Source organism: Poromitra crassiceps (genome assembly GCF_964638095.1).
Source record: "Poromitra crassiceps genome assembly, chromosome: 10".
Classification (NCBI taxonomy): domain Eukaryota; kingdom Metazoa; phylum Chordata; class Actinopteri; order Beryciformes; family Melamphaidae; genus Poromitra; species Poromitra crassiceps.
The window spans coordinates 9,053,983-9,062,143 of record NC_139631.1 but is presented as its reverse complement, the minus strand read 5'-3'; the positions used below and the strand labels follow the sequence as shown (position 1 = coordinate 9,062,143).

The 8,161-nt window shown below is 41.4% G+C and overlaps 1 long non-coding RNA gene across 1 annotated transcript; it reads right to left on the bottom strand.

The window, feature by feature from the left end:
* Window positions 1–4,271: 4,271 nt before the first annotated feature.
* On the bottom strand, window positions 4,272–6,037 carry LOC310783256. Its single transcript, XR_014553075.1, has 3 exons — window positions 5,809–6,037; window positions 4,876–5,037; window positions 4,272–4,401 (listed from the first exon to the last, which is right to left on the bottom strand). It is a non-coding gene; the product is annotated as an uncharacterized lncRNA (long non-coding RNA).
* Between the last annotated feature and the right edge of the window lie 2,124 nt (window positions 6,038–8,161).

Here is an 8,161-nt window from a genome sequence, read left to right as displayed (position 1 = left end):
TATATAAGAGTCTGAGATTACAGTCAGATTGGTTTCGCCTGCTTAACTTCCTACTTTACCACCTCAAAACGGTGTTTGTGTTCATTGCAATTGGCTAAAGGGGGTGGCGGAAGGGACATTTTGAATTACAATGTGATAGCGGAAGGAGTCTGAAATGTAGCATGGAGGTCAAGTGTGTGAAGGTGTGCATTTGTGTTCATGCCAGCTGGCTAAAAGTGGGGCGGTAGGGCAAAATTCGAAATGCCTGATGGCAGAGAAGGGTGGGCTACCCCTGAAATCCTGCATTTTCTGACATTTGCATATGTGGTTGCATCTCTTGCGAATTCACACTTGTTTTTGTGTGTGCTTCTGATATATCTCTCTTTGGCATCATGGGCTACAGGTGAGGATGTTTGCTTGGTTCCATCTCTTCTCAAAACCATCCACAATGTTACAATACTACTTCTAATATTCCCCTCGGCAGCAGGTAGCCTACAGCTATTAACATCTCCATAGCAACGATGGAACGTCATGGCTCTTTTACTTGCGGAAAGTTGGCATAAAAGCACTTTCTGTGTAAAAAGGCAACGCTGGCTTATTCATCGGCCTTCCTAACAGCAATATCACATGCTCTCTGTGTAAAAAGAAAAAGTGCAGAGACATGCTTGTGAATTCAGGGCTATGCAAATAAACTAGACTCACAATGTTATTTTCTCATAGAAACAAGTGGAAAGTGTTATTACCTGGTCATCTCCCGCTGCACCCGGGTTTCCATGCTCTGATCATGACTGGAAGGAGAGGAGGTGGGTACACTTCTTGCTGGGCCCAAACTAGCAATAATGTACATTTTGAAGTACATTTTATTAAAATCCAACATATCAAGAAGTTTACCTTACAAAGAACAGGTTTTATCATAGTTGCCCAAGCTATATTAACAATCTCAAATTATCATTTACTAAGCCTTAAGTTAGAATACCTGGTCATTGGTCGCTGCTGCTGCTGCTGCTGCTGCATCCTCAACATTGTAGATGCGGGTGGCTGGTCATGGGAAGGTGGAGTGGCCATCGTTGGGGCTGCAGGAACCCTTGCTGCTGAGTTGGGAGTGGGAGTCATGTTTCTATTGAGCAATTGGAGAAGATTGACCACTGCTGACTCCACCTGCTGTTCCTGGGAGAAAAATACATTTTCCTGTAAGCACTCATAATTTATTGTAAAACCTTGCATCTCAAATATGGCAATAACATTCCTCCATGTCCATTCCTTCAGCTTAGTGTTGTAATTTAGTCTTAGTCCTGTGCCAAATGTCACCGTTAGTTTAACATATTTAGTCAACCTCATACTGTTTTTAATTAGTCAAGTTTTAGCCAAAAGTCTTGAGTATTTTAGTCTAGTCTTAGTCGAAGAAAACCCTAACTATTATTTCCTTAAAATGTCCAAACTCACAGTTAAGATTAGATTTATTAATTACACAAAGTGCTTCACTCTTCAGTAACAAAACGCTATGTTGGCTCCATTATCGCACTCAAATGACAAATCAACCAGCACTCCGCTCTCCATAGAACGCCTGAATCGGTGCCCCACATTTGGTCAGTTTGCGAGACAGAATCGCCTGTCCAGAGGAATACCTGCTCAACTCCAGTTCCTGTCCCACATCATCGCTGGCGCAGCTATTCTTGTTGCTATTGTGTGAAAGTGTGTCACCTTTGGTTTGAAACGAACGATTGCAATATTTCAGGCTTTTCTCTGACTTCTCACACTAACGATAAGCTACACCGAATCCATGCGTTAGCTTCATAGCTAACGTGAACCAACTTGGCCTTAGCTACATGCTTGTGTATCATACGAGGGGTGCCGCAGTGCACCCCTCGTATGACCCCAGCAGTCTGCGGCTGGCGAGAGTTAGCTCGCTACGGTGTAGTTTACCGACGACACCTACATTGATGTAGGGTAACGTTACAGTACAACTACAGCTTTTAAACCATTTCAGCAGTTACACTCACTTGAGTTTGGTTGGAAGAAGACATGATGCATATCATGAAGCTCCCAGACCGCCACAGGGGAGTGGGACTTCGAGGGAGCCCGCCCGAAGAAAAAGGAGGAAGCTGGGAGATCGCACTGCTGTAGTACGAATGGATTGCACCAAGTGCAGAGAGGGGGAGGGGAGTCAGAGGTTAAACCAACATGTCGTTTATTACATTTTAATGTAATGCAAATTATGATTAATTTATCTCTGCACATGACCAGATGAAGCCAAATGGTAAAAACCCAAAAGTGACTAGATTCGACATTCGAGCATACATTTGAGTCAAATAAATGAACGAAAAGTGGTTTATTTTTTTAAGAAAATAAATCCTGTATAAGAGAGTGAATAATACGAGGAATCAACGTGATGTCACAAAAAAAACACAGCAAAACCCTCGGAACCGCGAATTAAAAAAAAAACAGAACAGCGGCAGTTAACTAGGAGGCCTATGAGTTGTGCCAAACAAACGTTAATATCCCAAAAACGACATGCCATCGCTTGTTTTTTGGCATTAGTGAGAGCAGAAGTAGCTCATGAGTTTGCTGTATACATGTGTTAAAGTTGTGTGAACTGTCAGTTTTTAAAATGTACACCGCACAGCTGGGGCTAGAGTGAGCACTCAAAGCTCGCTCCATAGGGTACCATTGTTGATTGTTTCCACCTGGAAACGCGGTTTGTTTACCAAAATGCTGCTCGGCTGATCCCTCTCTCGGCTTTCTACACATTGTCAATAAAAAAATATTAAAATTTCCCAGACCTCATTTGTTTTGAGCATTCTGTCTGGTATTCAATATGATGTATATGCAGCTAGATATCCCTTGCGAACTAGGTCGTATCACTGTTTAGATCAGTGGTCCCCCCAGGGGTCCTAGAGGGGGTTCCAGGGGGTCCCCAGCAATTTGCAAAAGGGGGGATTTATTTTCACAAGAATTCCAACCATAAGTAACACATTTAAAATGTCTATTTTGATCATGGGTTTCTCACACTTTCTTGTAAAAGGTAGAGGTCCAGGAGCACTTGATGCTGCATCACTGAAATGTTTTGCAGGGGTGGGGACGGGGTTAAACGTGTATCTGAAGAGAGAAGAGGAGAATATGTGACCATTGTGTGTTACAAGCTGGGTATGAGACGAGATATCGTGTTAGATTTTGGATACCATAGTATGGTGATATGGCATAATGCTGTATTTTCCTGGGTTTAAAGGCTGCATTACAGTAAAGTGATGTCATGTTGTGAATTGATTTACCAGACTGTTCCTGTCTATTTGCCTTGACCCACACATAGGCTACGTCAACATTACTGATGATTACTGTCAAAAATCTCATTGTGTCAATATTTTGTGCAAGCACCAATTTACAACCAAATATTTAGCCAACTTTCTAGAAAATACGGAGATATTGCGTATCGCCATTCAGCCCAATAATACGGAAATATGAGTTTTGGTCCACCCAGACAATACAGTAGTAGCACCGAACTAAGCCATAACATTGATTAAAAAGTTAGGCTAAATATGTGAGGTACATAATATTATATTATATACAGCAGTGTGAGTAATAATGATGCTAGTAGGCTAATAATAATAAAGACTAAGTCAGTAAACATCCAACAGTGTTGATTATTTGCTTATTGCACAATTGCAGTAGGCTATTTAGCAGTTTTGCATTATTGGGTTTTATTGCACAATCAGACCATCTCCTATATAGGAGAAAAACACACTTTTAGATATCTAAAAGTGTGTTTTTCAAACTTATGTTATTCCCTGAACAATGTTGGGCAAGTGACTCAGAAAATGTAATTAGTTGCTTATATTACTTATGATTACTAATTAAAAAAGGTAATACAATTCCTCTAGGCCTACTTATTACTTGGTATAATAGTAAGTAATTAGTTACATTACTCGTAACTTTAGTGTATTGCCCTTGCTACCCCCTCATTTTGGAACTGAATCCACTTTTGGGGAATAATAATTAACCTTACAGGAGGAGGCAACAACATATATTACTGCATGTAATGCAGTAAACTGAGGTCACTTGGATTAGTAACTGTAGCCTAATACACTTTGGAAATTGTAATACCTTATACACAGGTTACTGCCTGGAAAAGTAATACGATTACAGTAATGCGTTGCTTTACTTTACTGCCCAACAACACTGTTCCCCAAACTGGATAGTCTTCAACATCCCCCAATGGATTTAATTGGGATCAAACTGACATTAACACAACTTTATTTTTTGATTAGATATCATCCAAAGTCAGATAGCTAGATAGGGTCTTCTTGGTGTCCTCCATGCTGAGCTGAGGAGATTTCTTCCCTGGAGGGATGATGAGTGTTGCCCCCACCTCTGACAGCATCTTCTCCATCAGGAAACCCATGTCGGCCATTACTTGTCGTCTGTTGGCTGAAGTAAATGTAAGATCTGTGTGATTTCCGATTTATTTTTATATATGAGCTGGAGCCAGTGTACAGTTTGGATACAAATGTGATAACCCCACATGGAGCCACACCAATCAAAACTTTAAGGGTGGTCTGCTGTACGATTTTTTTTCATATATGAAAATGCTTGGAAGACAGGTGAAAATCTTTATTTTATTATTAAACAGAGGAAACAGGGCTGGGGGAACATAGGGCTGGGGGAATATAGGGCTGGGGGAACATAGGGCTGGGGGAACATAGGGCTGGGGGAATATAGGGCTGGGGGAACATAGGGCTGGGGGAACATATAGACGCTCCCCTCAGGATCTTGTAGTATAATTCTGAGTAACTGCCTGGGCCAGCTGCTCTGAATACTACTACAAGATACTTACAATGTAATCCATTGCCACATTTTTTCCTGTAAGACATAATAAGCTGTTCTTCTTTTTGTAATACTAACCAGGGGAAGGATGGCAGTCATAGTTGTGATCTTTGGCCACTGCACCTGCAGGCGATGCCTGTCTCCTCTGAGGCAGGTATCTCCTGAGATTCAGGCAGGACAGCAACACAAACTGCTTTCTTGCTCGCTGGTAAACTGACTCCCGAGTTTGGGAGCCTAGTCCTGTATGAAATATGTTGATACAATGATTGTTCATGATACATTTTTGATAATTTTTCCGTCCTCAAAAATATCACAGAATTTAACATGTAACCGCATTTTAGCCGATTGAAAAGAGGGTGAAATTAGGTCTTAGACGTTCAAACCCAATATCACCCAGATTTCAACTAAAAATCAACGTTGAAAAAACGTTTTGTGCTCGCTGGGTCAGCTCAGATCAGCAGGAAATTGATTACCATTTAACGCTAGCCAGGGGCATAGTGGAGGCTAAACCCAAATGAATTCAGTTTACACTTGTACTATCAATGGTTTACACGCCTCTTTGAAATGAGGCAGAGTTTACTCACCTATTTTAAGATCAACTGTAGCCTACTGCTAACCTTGGATAGTTTACCATCGCTGTATTTACCAAAAAAAAACAGACGCTATCAAAGCTGTATAACTTATAGCTTTGATTAAGAGTCATTATCACGTTATTGTTTATTTGGATCCCCATTATTTGTAACTGATATTAATGGTCATTGTAAAGTTTAACAGGTGTACGATGCATTAATATAAAAAGCAAACACAAGCACTAAACGTAACGTAGCACAGGTAGGCAAGCTAACGTGAGTTGTTGCTAACGTTGCTGCTAGCTGCCTACTTTCTCAACCTAGTTAGCTAACGTTAAGGCATGTACACAATGGACAGTAAACTGGAAATGATCGGTAAAGTGAACGTTACCAAGAAGAAGAAAATTATATAAATAGGCTACCTAAACATTAGCCTTCTTACCTTTAGAAATTAACGTTAGGTTGAGCTAACGCTAGTTGCTGTTGAGTCAGTCTCCTATAGCGAGTCAACAGAGATGCCTCTGCGAGTAATACAGCCTTTATGGCGTTTCGAACGTATCGACAGTCTATTGTTGTGAGCGAAAATGTGTCTGCAAGTCGTCTTACATCATCTAAACCATTGACAGTAAATCTAAACGTATTACTGGCAGTGGCAGCTTTAAAAGGGACTGTGTGAACTCCATCCATGCCTGACTGTAAACAAACCGGAGACTCTTCTTCTGTTTATTTTAACGGCGGTTGCCCCACCCAAAATGGTGCATTACCGCCTCCTTCTGGATTAATCCATCCAATGTTTCCATACTCCATTACAGTCTTGTGATTAGCCCAGTTTCTAGTAAAGGAGTAGAGTGTAGAGCGGGAGAAGAGGAGAAATTAAGAAGTGTAAACAAGCCAAAAATAAAGATGGACGTTCCCTGTTAAACGCATACGCGTTAGTTGTAATTCCAAACTCTAACATAACACCCAGTCTCTCTCTGCACACCATGTCCTGCATGAGGGCGCAGAGCGAGCGGTATGCCCGGTGCTCTTATTTTGGTGGGGTTATTGAGGAGGCGGGACATCCCTTAGCAAGCGATCCCCCTGATTGGCTGATTACATTTGTGGATTGACGCTGTGGTGAAGGGGGAGCAAAAAGATTTGTAGACGAATGCAATGCATTCCACACACAGGCTGTGATGTACAAACACTAATTCAACACTTGAACACCTAGCATAGCGATCCACACACACACTGTGATGTGCAAACACAGATTCTACACTTGAACACTGAGCATTGCACATAATTTGTATGTGTGTCTGGAAACAGTGGTTTGAAAATACAAGTTAGAGTGTGTTTGTTTGCAAATTGCGAAGAGTGCATTTGTAGAAAATTCCACCATAAAACAGCGGTACAATAGTGTCAAAATTCATAAAATAAATGTGAAACAATCTACAAACAGAAATTCTGGTTTTGAAGTACAAGTCACTGAAATCTATTTGTGGATCATGACATGGATTTAAAATGTATTTGTGGACCATGTTTTCCATTTGCGGATCATGATGTGTTTGTTTGTGGATTTTAAATCTATTTGTGGATTTTAAATCTGTTTGTGGATTTTGGTTTCAAGTGTGGATCATGTTTTAGTGTTTACAGATTGTACTATCTATTTGTGACTCATAATCTGTGCATTTACAGTTGTTCAAATTATTTGATACGGGTAGGTGAATGTGTTTTGCACCTACTTCACCGCATCGGTATGTGCAAAAATGTGAGTGTGTGTGTTTCTTGTTTTGTGATTTGTATAATAGGTTTTGTGCACCTGTAATGAAGAATTTGAGAAGGTGTAACAGTTGTGTTGTGTTTGTGGGAGAGAGAAAAAAAATCTATAAGTTTTCTACAACTACAAATTCACTGATACACATTTGTGACTATGTAATACAACTACAAATTCACTGATACACATTTGTAACTACTGATACACATTTGTGAATATGTACTCCAACTACAACACATTTTGCTCCCGAATTCTCTTCATAGCAGCAGCATGCTCTGTTCATCCAGTGTGTTAGAGAAGCCTGTGTCAGCAGCATGCTCTGTTCATCCAGTGTGTTAGAGAAGCCTGTGTCAGCAGCATGCTCTGTTCATCCAGTGTGTCAGAGAAGCCTGTGTCAGCAGCATGCTCTGTTCATCCAGTGTGTTAGAGAAGCCTGTGTCAGCAGCATGCTCTGTTCATCCAGTGTGTTAGAGAAGCCTGTGTCAGCAGCATGCTCTGTTCATCCAGTGTGTTAGAGAAGCCTGTGTCAGCAGCATGCTCTGTTCATCCAGTGTGTTAGAGAAGCCTGTGTCAGCAGCATGCTCTGTTCATCCAGTGTGTTAGAGAAGCCTGTGTCAGCAGCATGCTCTGTTCATCCAGTGTGTCAGAGAAGCCTGTGTCAGCAGCATGCTCTGTTCATCCAGTGTGTTAGAGAAGCCTGTGTCAGCAGCATGCTCTGTTCATCCAGTGTGTTAGAGAAGCCTGTGTCAGCAGCAGCATGCTCTGTTCATCCAGTGTGTTAGAGAAGCCTGTGTCAGCAGCATGCTCTGTTCATCCAGTGTGTCAGAGAAGCCTGTGTCAGCAGCATGCTCTGTTCATCCAGTGTGTTAGAGAAGCATGTGTCAGCAGCATGCTCTGTTCATCCAGTGTGTTAGAGAAGCCTGTGTCAGCAGCATGCTCTGTTCATCCAGTGTGTTAGAGAAGCCTGTGTCAGCAGCATGCTCTGTTCATCCAGTATGTTAGAGAAGCCTGTGTCAGCAGCAGCATGCTCTGTTCATCCAGT